Source organism: Schistocerca gregaria, unplaced genomic scaffold (assembly GCF_023897955.1).
Source record: "Schistocerca gregaria isolate iqSchGreg1 unplaced genomic scaffold, iqSchGreg1.2 ptg000791l, whole genome shotgun sequence".
Taxonomy (NCBI): Eukaryota; Metazoa; Arthropoda; class Insecta; order Orthoptera; family Acrididae; genus Schistocerca; species Schistocerca gregaria.
The window spans coordinates 16509-34946 of record NW_026062159.1 but is presented as its reverse complement, the minus strand read 5'-3'; the positions used below and the strand labels follow the sequence as shown (position 1 = coordinate 34946).

The window sequence follows — 18438 nt, the reverse complement described above, 5'->3', positions numbered from 1 at the left end:
AATATCTAGAAGCGCGACGCGTGTCAGGCAGGTGAGAACGCTTCTCTCGGTCCAGCAGGACACTGCCACACCCCGCGCAGTCCACCCGCCGCCCGGCCGCGCGCAATCCCTGCGACGGACAACAATAACAAGGTGCGTCTCCCGCGAGTGTCGGAGGCCGCACGAACCAAACGAATGACAGGCGGTGCAACGAGCAGCTGTGTTGTGCGTCTGACCCACGTGGCGGCGCGCCGCACTGCGCGTCGCCTTCGAGGTGGAAGGACGTGCTTTGCGTCAAATGTGCCACCGAAAATGGCGATTGCGTGTATTGGGAGGAGAGGCGAAGCCTTCTTGTGCCGTGCGGCTACAGTATAAGGACGCCAACGGCCATACCATGTTGAATACACCGGTTCTCGTCCGATCACCGAAGTTAAGCAACATCGGGCCCGGTTAGTACTTGGATGGGTGACCGCCTGGGAACACCGGGTGCTGTTGGCTCCCTCTCTTCTTTTAAATTTTATGTCACTACACCTGCCAGCCCTCTTTTCATACAAACTCTCAGGTGCGACGAAGATGCTTCCACGAGCATTTTAAACTACTGTATTAAACGTAAGATGCGAAATTACAGTAATGAACTCAGTTTGTACAAGAATGCGCGGAGGAAGAGTGCTAGGAACTCGTTGAAAATAACGAAACACTGCGAATCGACAGATGTGCTCTTGAAATGCGTCAGAGCCTACTGTTTTGTAGGAGCGCTAAATTCCAAAAACGAACTACATTAAAAAAAACCTGTTCCCGTCCGACCACCGAAGATAAGCAACAACGTTTATATTCGGATCGGCGACCGCCTGGGAACTCTGGCTGTCTTCATTTCTTGCTTTCTTGTCGCTACCCCTGCCAGCCGTTTTTTCATGCTACCTTTCTCATGTGACAAAGATGCTTCCATACTGATTTTAAACTATCGTAAGATACGATATTAAGGAACTCAGTTTGAAAAGAGTGCGCCAAGGAAGACTTGCAAAGAGTCTCTGGAAATAACAAAACAGTATGAAGTGACAGAAATGTTGTGAAATACGTCAGGGCATATTGTTTTGTAGCAGTGCACAACGGCAAATTTGTAAACAAAAATTTACCTTTCGTCGCTACAAGAGATGGATACTTTGTCGAAAAGCCTGTGTCTTGTGTGCATGTTTTCGCACCTTTCCACGGCACGGCGCGGCACAGAGCTGCTCTGGTAGCTCCGAACGGCCGCACACGTCGCCTCGGACACGCCGGTTCGGCCCGCGCCCATCTCGCAGATGTTCCTCGTGCTTGTGCTGTCATATGGACCGCGACCCGAGCGGCAGCGAGCGGCAGTCGAGCAAAGTCGGGACAAGTCGGGACGGAAGGTGACAGCCGATTATGCACCGTGCGAATTACGCAAATATCTAGAAGCGCGACGCGTGTCAGGCAGGTGAGAACGCTTCTCTCGGTCCAGCAGGACACTGCCACACCCCGCGCAGTCCACCCGCCGCCCGGCCGCGCGCAATCCCTGCGACGGACAACAATAACAAGGTGCGTCTCCCGCGAGTGTCGGAGGCCGCACGAACCAAACGAATGACAGGCGGTGCAACGAGCAGCTGTGTTGTGCGTCTGACCCACGTGGCGGCGCGCCGCACTGCGCGTCGCCTTCGAGGTGGAAGGACGTGCTTTGCGTCAAATGTGCCACCGAAAATGGCGATTGCGTGTATTGGGAGGAGAGGCGAAGCCTTCTTGTGCCGTGCGGCTACAGTATAAGGACGCCAACGGCCATACCATGTTGAATACACCGGTTCTCGTCCGATCACCGAAGTTAAGCAACATCGGGCCCGGTTAGTACTTGGATGGGTGACCGCCTGGGAACACCGGGTGCTGTTGGCTCCCTCTCTTCTTTTAAATTTTATGTCACTACACCTGCCAGCCCTCTTTTCATACAAACTCTCAGGTGCGACGAAGATGCTTCCACAAGCATTTTAAACTACTGTATTAAACGTAAGATGCGAAATTACAGTAATGAACTCAGTTTGTACAAGAATGCGCGGAGGAAGAGTGCTAGGAACTCGTTGAAAATAACGAAACACTGCGAATCGACAGATGTGCTCTTGAAATGCGTCAGAGCCTACTGTTTTGTAGGAGCGCTAAATTCCAAAAACGAACTACATTAAAAAAAACCTGTTCCCGTCCGACCACCGAAGATAAGCAACAACGTTTATATTCGGATCGGCGACCGCCTGGGAACTCTGGCTGTCTTCATTTCTTGCTTTCTTGTCGCTACCCCTGCCAGCCGTTTTTTCATGCTACCTTTCTCATGTGACAAAGATGCTTCCATACTGATTTTAAACTATCGTAAGATACGATATTAAGGAACTCAGTTTGAAAAGAGTGCGCCAAGGAAGACTTGCAAAGAGTCTCTGGAAATAACAAAACAGTATGAAGTGACAGAAATGTTGTGAAATACGTCAGGGCATATTGTTTTGTAGCAGTGCACAACGGCAAATTTGTAAACAAAAATTTACCTTTCGTCGCTACAAGAGATGGATACTTTGTCGAAAAGCCTGTGTCTTGTGTGCATGTTTTCGCACCTTTCCACGGCACGGCGCGGCACAGAGCTGCTCTGGTAGCTCCGAACGGCCGCACACGTCGCCTCGGACACGCCGGTTCGGCCCGCGCCCATCTCGCAGATGTTCCTCGTGCTTGTGCTGTCATATGGACCGCGACCCGAGCGGCAGCGAGCGGCAGTCGAGCAAAGTCGGGACAAGTCGGGACGGAAGGTGACAGCCGATTATGCACCGTGCGAATTACGCAAATATCTAGAAGCGCGACGCGTGTCAGGCAGGTGAGAACGCTTCTCTCGGTCCAGCAGGACACTGCCACACCCCGCGCAGTCCACCCGCCGCCCGGCCGCGCGCAATCCCTGCGACGGACAACAATAACAAGGTGCGTCTCCCGCGAGTGTCGGAGGCCGCACGAACCAAACGAATGACAGGCGGTGCAACGAGCAGCTGTGTTGTGCGTCTGACCCACGTGGCGGCGCGCCGCACTGCGCGTCGCCTTCGAGGTGGAAGGACGTGCTTTGCGTCAAATGTGCCACCGAAAATGGCGATTGCGTGTATTGGGAGGAGAGGCGAAGCCTTCTTGTGCCGTGCGGCTACAGTATAAGGACGCCAACGGCCATACCATGTTGAATACACCGGTTCTCGTCCGATCACCGAAGTTAAGCAACATCGGGCCCGGTTAGTACTTGGATGGGTGACCGCCTGGGAACACCGGGTGCTGTTGGCTCCCTCTCTTCTTTTAAATTTTATGTCACTACACCTGCCAGCCCTCTTTTCATACAAACTCTCAGGTGCGACGAAGATGCTTCCACGAGCATTTTAAACTACTGTATTAAACGTAAGATGCGAAATTACAGTAATGAACTCAGTTTGTACAAGAATGCGCGGAGGAAGAGTGCTAGGAACTCGTTGAAAATAACGAAACACTGCGAATCGACAGATGTGCTCTTGAAATGCGTCAGAGCCTACTGTTTTGTAGGAGCGCTAAATTCCAAAAACGAACTACATTAAAAAAAACCTGTTCCCGTCCGACCACCGAAGATAAGCAACAACGTTTATATTCGGATCGGCGACCGCCTGGGAACTCTGGCTGTCTTCATTTCTTGCTTTCTTGTCGCTACCCCTGCCAGCCGTTTTTTCATGCTACCTTTCTCATGTGACAAAGATGCTTCCATACTGATTTTAAACTATCGTAAGATACGATATTAAGGAACTCAGTTTGAAAAGAGTGCGCCAAGGAAGACTTGCAAAGAGTCTCTGGAAATAACAAAACAGTATGAAGTGACAGAAATGTTGTGAAATACGTCAGGGCATATTGTTTTGTAGCAGTGCACAACGGCAAATTTGTAAACAAAAATTTACCTTTCGTCGCTACAAGAGATGGATACTTTGTCGAAAAGCCTGTGTCTTGTGTGCATGTTTTCGCACCTTTCCACGGCACGGCGCGGCACAGAGCTGCTCTGGTAGCTCCGAACGGCCGCACACGTCGCCTCGGACACGCCGGTTCGGCCCGCGCCCATCTCGCAGATGTTCCTCGTGCTTGTGCTGTCATATGGACCGCGACCCGAGCGGCAGCGAGCGGCAGTCGAGCAAAGTCGGGACAAGTCGGGACGGAAGGTGACAGCCGATTATGCACCGTGCGAATTACGCAAATATCTAGAAGCGCGACGCGTGTCAGGCAGGTGAGAACGCTTCTCTCGGTCCAGCAGGACACTGCCACACCCCGCGCAGTCCACCCGCCGCCCGGCCGCGCGCAATCCCTGCGACGGACAACAATAACAAGGTGCGTCTCCCGCGAGTGTCGGAGGCCGCACGAACCAAACGAATGACAGGCGGTGCAACGAGCAGCTGTGTTGTGCGTCTGACCCACGTGGCGGCGCGCCGCACTGCGCGTCGCCTTCGAGGTGGAAGGACGTGCTTTGCGTCAAATGTGCCACCGAAAATGGCGATTGCGTGTATTGGGAGGAGAGGCGAAGCCTTCTTGTGCCGTGCGGCTACAGTATAAGGACGCCAACGGCCATACCATGTTGAATACACCGGTTCTCGTCCGATCACCGAAGTTAAGCAACATCGGGCCCGGTTAGTACTTGGATGGGTGACCGCCTGGGAACACCGGGTGCTGTTGGCTCCCTCTCTTCTTTTAAATTTTATGTCACTACACCTGCCAGCCCTCTTTTCATACAAACTCTCAGGTGCGACGAAGATGCTTCCACGAGCATTTTAAACTACTGTATTAAACGTAAGATGCGAAATTACAGTAATGAACTCAGTTTGTACAAGAATGCGCGGAGGAAGAGTGCTAGGAACTCGTTGAAAATAACGAAACACTGCGAATCGACAGATGTGCTCTTGAAATGCGTCAGAGCCTACTGTTTTGTAGGAGCGCTAAATTCCAAAAACGAACTACATTAAAAAAAACCTGTTCCCGTCCGACCACCGAAGATAAGCAACAACGTTTATATTCGGATCGGCGACCGCCTGGGAACTCTGGCTGTCTTCATTTCTTGCTTTCTTGTCGCTACCCCTGCCAGCCGTTTTTTCATGCTACCTTTCTCATGTGACAAAGATGCTTCCATACTGATTTTAAACTATCGTAAGATACGATATTAAGGAACTCAGTTTGAAAAGAGTGCGCCAAGGAAGACTTGCAAAGAGTCTCTGGAAATAACAAAACAGTATGAAGTGACAGAAATGTTGTGAAATACGTCAGGGCATATTGTTTTGTAGCAGTGCACAACGGCAAATTTGTAAACAAAAATTTACCTTTCGTCGCTACAAGAGATGGATACTTTGTCGAAAAGCCTGTGTCTTGTGTGCATGTTTTCGCACCTTTCCACGGCACGGCGCGGCACAGAGCTGCTCTGGTAGCTCCGAACGGCCGCACACGTCGCCTCGGACACGCCGGTTCGGCCCGCGCCCATCTCGCAGATGTTCCTCGTGCTTGTGCTGTCATATGGACCGCGACCCGAGCGGCAGCGAGCGGCAGTCGAGCAAAGTCGGGACAAGTCGGGACGGAAGGTGACAGCCGATTATGCACCGTGCGAATTACGCAAATATCTAGAAGCGCGACGCGTGTCAGGCAGGTGAGAACGCTTCTCTCGGTCCAGCAGGACACTGCCACACCCCGCGCAGTCCACCCGCCGCCCGGCCGCGCGCAATCCCTGCGACGGACAACAATAACAAGGTGCGTCTCCCGCGAGTGTCGGAGGCCGCACGAACCAAACGAATGACAGGCGGTGCAACGAGCAGCTGTGTTGTGCGTCTGACCCACGTGGCGGCGCGCCGCACTGCGCGTCGCCTTCGAGGTGGAAGGACGTGCTTTGCGTCAAATGTGCCACCGAAAATGGCGATTGCGTGTATTGGGAGGAGAGGCGAAGCCTTCTTGTGCCGTGCGGCTACAGTATAAGGACGCCAACGGCCATACCATGTTGAATACACCGGTTCTCGTCCGATCACCGAAGTTAAGCAACATTGGGCCCGGTTAGTACTTGGATGGGTGACCGCCTGGGAACACCGGGTGCTGTTGGCTCCCTCTCTTCTTTTAAATTTTATGTCACTACACCTGCCAGCCCTCTTTTCATACAAACTCTCAGGTGCGACGAAGATGCTTCCACAAGCATTTTAAACTACTGTATTAAACGTAAGATGCGAAATTACAGTAATGAACTCAGTTTGTACAAGAATGCGCGGAGGAAGAGTGCTAGGAACTCGTTGAAAATAACGAAACACTGCGAATCGACAGATGTGCTCTTGAAATGCGTCAGAGCCTACTGTTTTGTAGGAGCGCTAAATTCCAAAAACTAACTACATTAAAAAAAACCTGTTCCCGTCCGACCACCGAAGATAAGCAACAACGTTTATATTCGGATCGGCGACCGCCTGGGAACTCTGGCTGTCTTCATTTCTTGCTTTCTTGTCGCTACCCCTGCCAGCCGTTTTTTCATGCTACCTTTCTCATGTGACAAAGATGCTTCCATACTGATTTTAAACTATCGTAAGATACGATATTAAGGAACTCAGTTTGAAAAGAGTGCGCCAAGGAAGACTTGCAAAGAGTCTCTGGAAATAACAAAACAGTATGAAGTGACAGAAATGTTGTGAAATACGTCAGGGCATATTGTTTTGTAGCAGTGCACAACGGCAAATTTGTAAACAAAAATTTACCTTTCGTCGCTACAAGAGATGGATACTTTGTCGAAAAGCCTGTGTCTTGTGTGCATGTTTTCGCACCTTTCCACGGCACGGCGCGGCACAGAGCTGCTCTGGTAGCTCCGAACGGCCGCACACGTCGCCTCGGACACGCCGGTTCGGCCCGCGCCCATCTCGCAGATGTTCCTCGTGCTTGTGCTGTCATATGGACCGCGACCCGAGCGGCAGCGAGCGGCAGTCGAGCAAAGTCGGGACAAGTCGGGACGGAAGGTGACAGCCGATTATGCACCGTGCGAATTACGCAAATATCTAGAAGCGCGACGCGTGTCAGGCAGGTGAGAACGCTTCTCTCGGTCCAGCAGGACACTGCCACACCCCGCGCAGTCCACCCGCCGCCCGGCCGCGCGCAATCCCTGCGACGGACAACAATAACAAGGTGCGTCTCCCGCGAGTGTCGGAGGCCGCACGAACCAAACGAATGACAGGCGGTGCAACGAGCAGCTGTGTTGTGCGTCTGACCCACGTGGCGGCGCGCCGCACTGCGCGTCGCCTTCGAGGTGGAAGGACGTGCTTTGCGTCAAATGTGCCACCGAAAATGGCGATTGCGTGTATTGGGAGGAGAGGCGAAGCCTTCTTGTGCCGTGCGGCTACAGTATAAGGACGCCAACGGCCATACCATGTTGAATACACCGGTTCTCGTCCGATCACCGAAGTTAAGCAACATCGGGCCCGGTTAGTACTTGGATGGGTGACCGCCTGGGAACACCGGGTGCTGTTGGCTCCCTCTCTTCTTTTAAATTTTATGTCACTACACCTGCCAGCCCTCTTTTCATACAAACTCTCAGGTGCGACGAAGATGCTTCCACAAGCATTTTAAACTACTGTATTAAACGTAAGATGCGAAATTACAGTAATGAACTCAGTTTGTACAAGAATGCGCGGAGGAAGAGTGCTAGGAACTCGTTGAAAATAACGAAACACTGCGAATCGACAGATGTGCTCTTGAAATGCGTCAGAGCCTACTGTTTTGTAGGAGCGCTAAATTCCAAAAACTAACTACATTAAAAAAAACCTGTTCCCGTCCGACCACCGAAGATAAGCAACAACGTTTATATTCGGATCGGCGACCGCCTGGGAACTCTGGCTGTCTTCATTTCTTGCTTTCTTGTCGCTACCCCTGCCAGCCGTTTTTTCATGCTACCTTTCTCATGTGACAAAGATGCTTCCATACTGATTTTAAACTATCGTAAGATACGATATTAAGGAACTCAGTTTGAAAAGAGTGCGCCAAGGAAGACTTGCAAAGAGTCTCTGGAAATAACAAAACAGTATGAAGTGACAGAAATGTTGTGAAATACGTCAGGGCATATTGTTTTGTAGCAGTGCACAACGGCAAATTTGTAAACAAAAATTTACCTTTCGTCGCTACAAGAGATGGATACTTTGTCGAAAAGCCTGTGTCTTGTGTGCATGTTTTCGCACCTTTCCACGGCACGGCGCGGCACAGAGCTGCTCTGGTAGCTCCGAACGGCCGCACACGTCGCCTCGGACACGCCGGTTCGGCCCGCGCCCATCTCGCAGATGTTCCTCGTGCTTGTGCTGTCATATGGACCGCGACCCGAGCGGCAGCGAGCGGCAGTCGAGCAAAGTCGGGACAAGTCGGGACGGAAGGTGACAGCCGATTATGCACCGTGCGAATTACGCAAATATCTAGAAGCGCGACGCGTGTCAGGCAGGTGAGAACGCTTCTCTCGGTCCAGCAGGACACTGCCACACCCCGCGCAGTCCACCCGCCGCCCGGCCGCGCGCAATCCCTGCGACGGACAACAATAACAAGGTGCGTCTCCCGCGAGTGTCGGAGGCCGCACGAACCAAACGAATGACAGGCGGTGCAACGAGCAGCTGTGTTGTGCGTCTGACCCACGTGGCGGCGCGCCGCACTGCGCGTCGCCTTCGAGGTGGAAGGACGTGCTTTGCGTCAAATGTGCCACCGAAAATGGCGATTGCGTGTATTGGGAGGAGAGGCGAAGCCTTCTTGTGCCGTGCGGCTACAGTATAAGGACGCCAACGGCCATACCATGTTGAATACACCGGTTCTCGTCCGATCACCGAAGTTAAGCAACATCGGGCCCGGTTAGTACTTGGATGGGTGACCGCCTGGGAACACCGGGTGCTGTTGGCTCCCTCTCTTCTTTTAAATTTTATGTCACTACACCTGCCAGCCCTCTTTTCATACAAACTCTCAGGTGCGACGAAGATGCTTCCACGAGCATTTTAAACTACTGTATTAAACGTAAGATGCGAAATTACAGTAATGAACTCAGTTTGTACAAGAATGCGCGGAGGAAGAGTGCTAGGAACTCGTTGAAAATAACGAAACACTGCGAATCGACAGATGTGCTCTTGAAATGCGTCAGAGCCTACTGTTTTGTAGGAGCGCTAAATTCCAAAAACGAACTACATTAAAAAAAACCTGTTCCCGTCCGACCACCGAAGATAAGCAACAACGTTTATATTCGGATCGGCGACCGCCTGGGAACTCTGGCTGTCTTCATTTCTTGCTTTCTTGTCGCTACCCCTGCCAGCCGTTTTTTCATGCTACCTTTCTCATGTGACAAAGATGCTTCCATACTGATTTTAAACTATCGTAAGATACGATATTAAGGAACTCAGTTTGAAAAGAGTGCGCCAAGGAAGACTTGCAAAGAGTCTCTGGAAATAACAAAACAGTATGAAGTGACAGAAATGTTGTGAAATACGTCAGGGCATATTGTTTTGTAGCAGTGCACAACGGCAAATTTGTAAACAAAAATTTACCTTTCGTCGCTACAAGAGATGGATACTTTGTCGAAAAGCCTGTGTCTTGTGTGCATGTTTTCGCACCTTTCCACGGCACGGCGCGGCACAGAGCTGCTCTGGTAGCTCCGAACGGCCGCACACGTCGCCTCGGACACGCCGGTTCGGCCCGCGCCCATCTCGCAGATGTTCCTCGTGCTTGTGCTGTCATATGGACCGCGACCCGAGCGGCAGCGAGCGGCAGTCGAGCAAAGTCGGGACAAGTCGGGACGGAAGGTGACAGCCGATTATGCACCGTGCGAATTACGCAAATATCTAGAAGCGCGACGCGTGTCAGGCAGGTGAGAACGCTTCTCTCGGTCCAGCAGGACACTGCCACACCCCGCGCAGTCCACCCGCCGCCCGGCCGCGCGCAATCCCTGCGACGGACAACAATAACAAGGTGCGTCTCCCGCGAGTGTCGGAGGCCGCACGAACCAAACGAATGACAGGCGGTGCAACGAGCAGCTGTGTTGTGCGTCTGACCCACGTGGCGGCGCGCCGCACTGCGCGTCGCCTTCGAGGTGGAAGGACGTGCTTTGCGTCAAATGTGCCACCGAAAATGGCGATTGCGTGTATTGGGAGGAGAGGCGAAGCCTTCTTGTGCCGTGCGGCTACAGTATAAGGACGCCAACGGCCATACCATGTTGAATACACCGGTTCTCGTCCGATCACCGAAGTTAAGCAACATCGGGCCCGGTTAGTACTTGGATGGGTGACCGCCTGGGAACACCGGGTGCTGTTGGCTCCCTCTCTTCTTTTAAATTTTATGTCACTACACCTGCCAGCCCTCTTTTCATACAAACTCTCAGGTGCGACGAAGATGCTTCCACAAGCATTTTAAACTACTGTATTAAACGTAAGATGCGAAATTACAGTAATGAACTCAGTTTGTACAAGAATGCGCGGAGGAAGAGTGCTAGGAACTCGTTGAAAATAACGAAACACTGCGAATCGACAGATGTGCTCTTGAAATGCGTCAGAGCCTACTGTTTTGTAGGAGCGCTAAATTCCAAAAACTAACTACATTAAAAAAAACCTGTTCCCGTCCGACCACCGAAGATAAGCAACAACGTTTATATTCGGATCGGCGACCGCCTGGGAACTCTGGCTGTCTTCATTTCTTGCTTTCTTGTCGCTACCCCTGCCAGCCGTTTTTTCATGCTACCTTTCTCATGTGACAAAGATGCTTCCATACTGATTTTAAACTATCGTAAGATACGATATTAAGGAACTCAGTTTGAAAAGAGTGCGCCAAGGAAGACTTGCAAAGAGTCTCTGGAAATAACAAAACAGTATGAAGTGACAGAAATGTTGTGAAATACGTCAGGGCATATTGTTTTGTAGCAGTGCACAACGGCAAATTTGTAAACAAAAATTTACCTTTCGTCGCTACAAGAGATGGATACTTTGTCGAAAAGCCTGTGTCTTGTGTGCATGTTTTCGCACCTTTCCACGGCACGGCGCGGCACAGAGCTGCTCTGGTAGCTCCGAACGGCCGCACACGTCGCCTCGGACACGCCGGTTCGGCCCGCGCCCATCTCGCAGATGTTCCTCGTGCTTGTGCTGTCATATGGACCGCGACCCGAGCGGCAGCGAGCGGCAGTCGAGCAAAGTCGGGACAAGTCGGGACGGAAGGTGACAGCCGATTATGCACCGTGCGAATTACGCAAATATCTAGAAGCGCGACGCGTGTCAGGCAGGTGAGAACGCTTCTCTCGGTCCAGCAGGACACTGCCACACCCCGCGCAGTCCACCCGCCGCCCGGCCGCGCGCAATCCCTGCGACGGACAACAATAACAAGGTGCGTCTCCCGCGAGTGTCGGAGGCCGCACGAACCAAACGAATGACAGGCGGTGCAACGAGCAGCTGTGTTGTGCGTCTGACCCACGTGGCGGCGCGCCGCACTGCGCGTCGCCTTCGAGGTGGAAGGACGTGCTTTGCGTCAAATGTGCCACCGAAAATGGCGATTGCGTGTATTGGGAGGAGAGGCGAAGCCTTCTTGTGCCGTGCGGCTACAGTATAAGGACGCCAACGGCCATACCATGTTGAATACACCGGTTCTCGTCCGATCACCGAAGTTAAGCAACATCGGGCCCGGTTAGTACTTGGATGGGTGACCGCCTGGGAACACCGGGTGCTGTTGGCTCCCTCTCTTCTTTTAAATTTTATGTCACTACACCTGCCAGCCCTCTTTTCATACAAACTCTCAGGTGCGACGAAGATGCTTCCACGAGCATTTTAAACTACTGTATTAAACGTAAGATGCGAAATTACAGTAATGAACTCAGTTTGTACAAGAATGCGCGGAGGAAGAGTGCTAGGAACTCGTTGAAAATAACGAAACACTGCGAATCGACAGATGTGCTCTTGAAATGCGTCAGAGCCTACTGTTTTGTAGGAGCGCTAAATTCCAAAAACGAACTACATTAAAAAAAACCTGTTCCCGTCCGACCACCGAAGATAAGCAACAACGTTTATATTCGGATCGGCGACCGCCTGGGAACTCTGGCTGTCTTCATTTCTTGCTTTCTTGTCGCTACCCCTGCCAGCCGTTTTTTCATGCTACCTTTCTCATGTGACAAAGATGCTTCCATACTGATTTTAAACTATCGTAAGATACGATATTAAGGAACTCAGTTTGAAAAGAGTGCGCCAAGGAAGACTTGCAAAGAGTCTCTGGAAATAACAAAACAGTATGAAGTGACAGAAATGTTGTGAAATACGTCAGGGCATATTGTTTTGTAGCAGTGCACAACGGCAAATTTGTAAACAAAAATTTACCTTTCGTCGCTACAAGAGATGGATACTTTGTCGAAAAGCCTGTGTCTTGTGTGCATGTTTTCGCACCTTTCCACGGCACGGCGCGGCACAGAGCTGCTCTGGTAGCTCCGAACGGCCGCACACGTCGCCTCGGACACGCCGGTTCGGCCCGCGCCCATCTCGCAGATGTTCCTCGTGCTTGTGCTGTCATATGGACCGCGACCCGAGCGGCAGCGAGCGGCAGTCGAGCAAAGTCGGGACAAGTCGGGACGGAAGGTGACAGCCGATTATGCACCGTGCGAATTACGCAAATATCTAGAAGCGCGACGCGTGTCAGGCAGGTGAGAACGCTTCTCTCGGTCCAGCAGGACACTGCCACACCCCGCGCAGTCCACCCGCCGCCCGGCCGCGCGCAATCCCTGCGACGGACAACAATAACAAGGTGCGTCTCCCGCGAGTGTCGGAGGCCGCACGAACCAAACGAATGACAGGCGGTGCAACGAGCAGCTGTGTTGTGCGTCTGACCCACGTGGCGGCGCGCCGCACTGCGCGTCGCCTTCGAGGTGGAAGGACGTGCTTTGCGTCAAATGTGCCACCGAAAATGGCGATTGCGTGTATTGGGAGGAGAGGCGAAGCCTTCTTGTGCCGTGCGGCTACAGTATAAGGACGCCAACGGCCATACCATGTTGAATACACCGGTTCTCGTCCGATCACCGAAGTTAAGCAACATCGGGCCCGGTTAGTACTTGGATGGGTGACCGCCTGGGAACACCGGGTGCTGTTGGCTCCCTCTCTTCTTTTAAATTTTATGTCACTACACCTGCCAGCCCTCTTTTCATACAAACTCTCAGGTGCGACGAAGATGCTTCCACAAGCATTTTAAACTACTGTATTAAACGTAAGATGCGAAATTACAGTAATGAACTCAGTTTGTACAAGAATGCGCGGAGGAAGAGTGCTAGGAACTCGTTGAAAATAACGAAACACTGCGAATCGACAGATGTGCTCTTGAAATGCGTCAGAGCCTACTGTTTTGTAGGAGCGCTAAATTCCAAAAACGAACTACATTAAAAAAAACCTGTTCCCGTCCGACCACCGAAGATAAGCAACAACGTTTATATTCGGATCGGCGACCGCCTGGGAACTCTGGCTGTCTTCATTTCTTGCTTTCTTGTCGCTACCCCTGCCAGCCGTTTTTTCATGCTACCTTTCTCATGTGACAAAGATGCTTCCATACTGATTTTAAACTATCGTAAGATACGATATTAAGGAACTCAGTTTGAAAAGAGTGCGCCAAGGAAGACTTGCAAAGAGTCTCTGGAAATAACAAAACAGTATGAAGTGACAGAAATGTTGTGAAATACGTCAGGGCATATTGTTTTGTAGCAGTGCACAACGGCAAATTTGTAAACAAAAATTTACCTTTCGTCGCTACAAGAGATGGATACTTTGTCGAAAAGCCTGTGTCTTGTGTGCATGTTTTCGCACCTTTCCACGGCACGGCGCGGCACAGAGCTGCTCTGGTAGCTCCGAACGGCCGCACACGTCGCCTCGGACACGCCGGTTCGGCCCGCGCCCATCTCGCAGATGTTCCTCGTGCTTGTGCTGTCATATGGACCGCGACCCGAGCGGCAGCGAGCGGCAGTCGAGCAAAGTCGGGACAAGTCGGGACGGAAGGTGACAGCCGATTATGCACCGTGCGAATTACGCAAACATCTAGAAGCGCGACGCGTGTCAGGCAGGTGAGAACGCTTCTCTCGGTCCAGCAGGACACTGCCACACCCCGCGCAGTCCACCCGCCGCCCGGCCGCGCGCAATCCCTGCGACGGACAACAATAACAAGGTGCGTCTCCCGCGAGTGTCGGAGGCCGCACGAACCAAACGAATGACAGGCGGTGCAACGAGCAGCTGTGTTGTGCGTCTGACCCACGTGGCGGCGCGCCGCACTGCGCGTCGCCTTCGAGGTGGAAGGACGTGCTTTGCGTCAAATGTGCCACCGAAAATGGCGATTGCGTGTATTGGGAGGAGAGGCGAAGCCTTCTTGTGCCGTGCGGCTACAGTATAAGTACGCCAACGGCCATACCATGTTGAATACACCGGTTCTCGTCCGATCACCGAAGTTAAGCAACATCGGGCCCGGTTAGTACTTGGATGGGTGACCGCCTGGGAACACCGGGTGCTGTTGGCTCCCTCTCTTCTTTTAAATTTTATGTCACTACACCTGCCAGCCCTCTTTTCATACAAACTCTCAGGTGCGACGAAGATGCTTCCACAAGCATTTTAAACTACTGTATTAAACGTAAGATGCGAAATTACAGTAATGAACTCAGTTTGTACAAGAATGCGCGGAGGAAGAGTGCTAGGAACTCGTTGAAAATAACGAAACACTGCGAATCGACAGATGTGCTCTTGAAATGCGTCAGAGCCTACTGTTTTGTAGGAGCGCTAAATTCCAAAAACTAACTACATTAAAAAAAACCTGTTCCCGTCCGACCACCGAAGATAAGCAACAACGTTTATATTCGGATCGGCGACCGCCTGGGAACTCTGGCTGTCTTCATTTCTTGCTTTCTTGTCGCTACCCCTGCCAGCCGTTTTTTCATGCTACCTTTCTCATGTGACAAAGATGCTTCCATACTGATTTTAAACTATCGTAAGATACGATATTAAGGAACTCAGTTTGAAAAGAGTGCGCCAAGGAAGACTTGCAAAGAGTCTCTGGAAATAACAAAACAGTATGAAGTGACAGAAATGTTGTGAAATACGTCAGGGCATATTGTTTTGTAGCAGTGCACAACGGCAAATTTGTAAACAAAAATTTACCTTTCGTCGCTACAAGAGATGGATACTTTGTCGAAAAGCCTGTGTCTTGTGTGCATGTTTTCGCACCTTTCCACGGCACGGCGCGGCACAGAGCTGCTCTGGTAGCTCCGAACGGCCGCACACGTCGCCTCGGACACGCCGGTTCGGCCCGCGCCCATCTCGCAGATGTTCCTCGTGCTTGTGCTGTCATATGGACCGCGACCCGAGCGGCAGCGAGCGGCAGTCGAGCAAAGTCGGGACAAGTCGGGACGGAAGGTGACAGCCGATTATGCACCGTGCGAATTACGCAAATATCTAGAAGCGCGACGCGTGTCAGGCAGGTGAGAACGCTTCTCTCGGTCCAGCAGGACACTGCCACACCCCGCGCAGTCCACCCGCCGCCCGGCCGCGCGCAATCCCTGCGACGGACAACAATAACAAGGTGCGTCTCCCGCGAGTGTCGGAGGCCGCACGAACCAAACGAATGACAGGCGGTGCAACGAGCAGCTGTGTTGTGCGTCTGACCCACGTGGCGGCGCGCCGCACTGCGCGTCGCCTTCGAGGTGGAAGGACGTGCTTTGCGTCAAATGTGCCACCGAAAATGGCGATTGCGTGTATTGGGAGGAGAGGCGAAGCCTTCTTGTGCCGTGCGGCTACAGTATAAGGACGCCAACGGCCATACCATGTTGAATACACCGGTTCTCGTCCGATCACCGAAGTTAAGCAACATCGGGCCCGGTTAGTACTTGGATGGGTGACCGCCTGGGAACACCGGGTGCTGTTGGCTCCCTCTCTTCTTTTAAATTTTATGTCACTACACCTGCCAGCCCTCTTTTCATACAAACTCTCAGGTGCGACGAAGATGCTTCCACAAGCATTTTAAACTACTGTATTAAACGTAAGATGCGAAATTACAGTAATGAACTCAGTTTGTACAAGAATGCGCGGAGGAAGAGTGCTAGGAACTCGTTGAAAATAACGAAACACTGCGAATCGACAGATGTGCTCTTGAAATGCGTCAGAGCCTACTGTTTTGTAGGAGCGCTAAATTCCAAAAACGAACTACATTAAAAAAAACCTGTTCCCGTCCGACCACCGAAGATAAGCAACAACGTTTATATTCGGATCGGCGACCGCCTGGGAACTCTGGCTGTCTTCATTTCTTGCTTTCTTGTCGCTACCCCTGCCAGCCGTTTTTTCATGCTACCTTTCTCATGTGACAAAGATGCTTCCATACTGATTTTAAACTATCGTAAGATACGATATTAAGGAACTCAGTTTGAAAAGAGTGCGCCAAGGAAGACTTGCAAAGAGTCTCTGGAAATAACAAAACAGTATGAAGTGACAGAAATGTTGTGAAATACGTCAGGGCATATTGTTTTGTAGCAGTGCACAACGGCAAATTTGTAAACAAAAATTTACCTTTCGTCGCTACAAGAGATGGATACTTTGTCGAAAAGCCTGTGTCTTGTGTGCATGTTTTCGCACCTTTCCACGGCACGGCGCGGCACAGAGCTGCTCTGGTAGCTCCGAACGGCCGCACACGTCGCCTCGGACACGCCGGTTCGGCCCGCGCCCATCTCGCAGATGTTCCTCGTGCTTGTGCTGTCATATGGACCGCGACCCGAGCGGCAGCGAGCGGCAGTCGAGCAAAGTCGGGACAAGTCGGGACGGAAGGTGACAGCCGATTATGCACCGTGCGAATTACGCAAACATCTAGAAGCGCGACGCGTGTCAGGCAGGTGAGAACGCTTCTCTCGGTCCAGCAGGACACTGCCACACCCCGCGCAGTCCACCCGCCGCCCGGCCGCGCGCAATCCCTGCGACGGACAACAATAACAAGGTGCGTCTCCCGCGAGTGTCGGAGGCCGCACGAACCAAACGAATGACAGGCGGTGCAACGAGCAGCTGTGTTGTGCGTCTGACCCACGTGGCGGCGCGCCGCACTGCGCGTCGCCTTCGAGGTGGAAGGACGTGCTTTGCGTCAAATGTGCCACCGAAAATGGCGATTGCGTGTATTGGGAGGAGAGGCGAAGCCTTCTTGTGCCGTGCGGCTACAGTATAAGGACGCCAACGGCCATACCATGTTGAATACACCGGTTCTCGTCCGATCACCGAAGTTAAGCAACATCGGGCCCGGTTAGTACTTGGATGGGTGACCGCCTGGGAACACCGGGTGCTGTTGGCTCCCTCTCTTCTTTTAAATTTTATGTCACTACACCTGCCAGCCCTCTTTTCATACAAACTCTCAGGTGCGACGAAGATGCTTCCACAAGCATTTTAAACTACTGTATTAAACGTAAGATGCGAAATTACAGTAATGAACTCAGTTTGTACAAGAATGCGCGGAGGAAGAGTGCTAGGAACTCGTTGAAAATAACGAAACACTGCGAATCGACAGATGTGCTCTTGAAATGCGTCAGAGCCTACTGTTTTGTAGGAGCGCTAAATTCCAAAAACGAACTACATTAAAAAAAACCTGTTCCCGTCCGACCACCGAAGATAAGCAACAACGTTTATATTCGGATCGGCGACCGCCTGGGAACTCTGGCTGTCTTCATTTCTTGCTTTCTTGTCGCTACCCCTGCCAGCCGTTTTTTCATGCTACCTTTCTCATGTGACAAAGATGCTTCCATACTGATTTTAAACTATCGTAAGATACGATATTAAGGAACTCAGTTTGAAAAGAGTGCGCCAAGGAAGACTTGCAAAGAGTCTCTGGAAATAACAAAACAGTATGAAGTGACAGAAATGTTGTGAAATACGTCAGGGCATATTGTTTTGTAGCAGTGCACAACGGCAAATTTGTAAACAAAAATTTACCTTTCGTCGCTACAAGAGATGGATACTTTGTCGAAAAGCCTGTGTCTTGTGTGCATGTTTTCGCACCTTTCCACGGCACGGCGCGGCACAGAGCTGCTCTGGTAGCTCCGAACGGCCGCACACGTCGCCTCGGACACGCCGGTTCGGCCCGCGCCCATCTCGCAGATGTTCCTCGTGCTTGTGCTGTCATATGGACCGCGACCCGAGCGGCAGCGAGCGGCAGTCGAGCAAAGTCGGGACAAGTCGGGACGGAAGGTGACAGCCGATTATGCACCGTGCGAATTACGCAAATATCTAGAAGCGCGACGCGTGTCAGGCAGGTGAGAACGCTTCTCTCGGTCCAGCAGGACACTGCCACACCCCGCGCAGTCCACCCGCCGCCCGGCCGCGCGCAATCCCTGCGACGGACAACAATAACAAGGTGCGTCTCCCGCGAGTGTCGGAGGCCGCACGAACCAAACGAATGACAGGCGGTGCAACGAGCAGCTGTGTTGTGCGTCTGACCCACGTGGCG

At 52.0% G+C, this 18438-nt stretch overlaps 13 non-coding genes across 13 annotated transcripts; all 13 read left to right on the top strand.

Moving 5' to 3' along the window:
* The first annotated feature begins 358 nt into the window (after positions 1 to 358).
* Positions 359 to 477, top strand: LOC126322098 (5S ribosomal RNA). The gene has a single exon (XR_007558805.1). It is a non-coding gene; the product is annotated as a 5S ribosomal RNA (ribosomal RNA).
* Positions 478 to 1759: 1282 nt separating this feature from the next.
* Positions 1760 to 1878, top strand: LOC126322097 (5S ribosomal RNA). The gene has a single exon (XR_007558804.1). It is a non-coding gene; the product is annotated as a 5S ribosomal RNA (ribosomal RNA).
* Positions 1879 to 3160: 1282 nt separating this feature from the next.
* On the top strand, positions 3161 to 3279 carry LOC126322096 (5S ribosomal RNA). The gene has a single exon (XR_007558803.1). It is a non-coding gene; the product is annotated as a 5S ribosomal RNA (ribosomal RNA).
* Positions 3280 to 4561: 1282 nt separating this feature from the next.
* Positions 4562 to 4680, top strand: LOC126322095 (5S ribosomal RNA). Its single transcript, XR_007558802.1, has one exon. It is a non-coding gene; the product is annotated as a 5S ribosomal RNA (ribosomal RNA).
* Positions 4681 to 5962: 1282 nt separating this feature from the next.
* On the top strand, positions 5963 to 6081 carry LOC126322012 (5S ribosomal RNA). Its single transcript, XR_007558722.1, has one exon. It is a non-coding gene; the product is annotated as a 5S ribosomal RNA (ribosomal RNA).
* A 1282-nt stretch (positions 6082 to 7363) lies between these two features.
* On the top strand, positions 7364 to 7482 carry LOC126322093 (5S ribosomal RNA). Its single transcript, XR_007558801.1, has one exon. It is a non-coding gene; the product is annotated as a 5S ribosomal RNA (ribosomal RNA).
* Positions 7483 to 8764: 1282 nt separating this feature from the next.
* On the top strand, positions 8765 to 8883 carry LOC126322092 (5S ribosomal RNA). Its single transcript, XR_007558800.1, has one exon. It is a non-coding gene; the product is annotated as a 5S ribosomal RNA (ribosomal RNA).
* A 1282-nt stretch (positions 8884 to 10165) lies between these two features.
* LOC126322091 (5S ribosomal RNA) lies at positions 10166 to 10284 on the top strand. The gene has a single exon (XR_007558799.1). It is a non-coding gene; the product is annotated as a 5S ribosomal RNA (ribosomal RNA).
* A 1282-nt stretch (positions 10285 to 11566) lies between these two features.
* LOC126322090 (5S ribosomal RNA) lies at positions 11567 to 11685 on the top strand. The gene has a single exon (XR_007558798.1). It is a non-coding gene; the product is annotated as a 5S ribosomal RNA (ribosomal RNA).
* Positions 11686 to 12967: 1282 nt separating this feature from the next.
* LOC126322089 (5S ribosomal RNA) lies at positions 12968 to 13086 on the top strand. The gene has a single exon (XR_007558797.1). It is a non-coding gene; the product is annotated as a 5S ribosomal RNA (ribosomal RNA).
* A 1282-nt stretch (positions 13087 to 14368) lies between these two features.
* Positions 14369 to 14487, top strand: LOC126322088 (5S ribosomal RNA). The gene has a single exon (XR_007558796.1). It is a non-coding gene; the product is annotated as a 5S ribosomal RNA (ribosomal RNA).
* A 1282-nt stretch (positions 14488 to 15769) lies between these two features.
* Positions 15770 to 15888, top strand: LOC126322086 (5S ribosomal RNA). The gene has a single exon (XR_007558794.1). It is a non-coding gene; the product is annotated as a 5S ribosomal RNA (ribosomal RNA).
* A 1282-nt stretch (positions 15889 to 17170) lies between these two features.
* LOC126322085 (5S ribosomal RNA) lies at positions 17171 to 17289 on the top strand. The gene has a single exon (XR_007558793.1). It is a non-coding gene; the product is annotated as a 5S ribosomal RNA (ribosomal RNA).
* The last annotated feature ends 1149 nt before the right edge of the window (positions 17290 to 18438 follow it).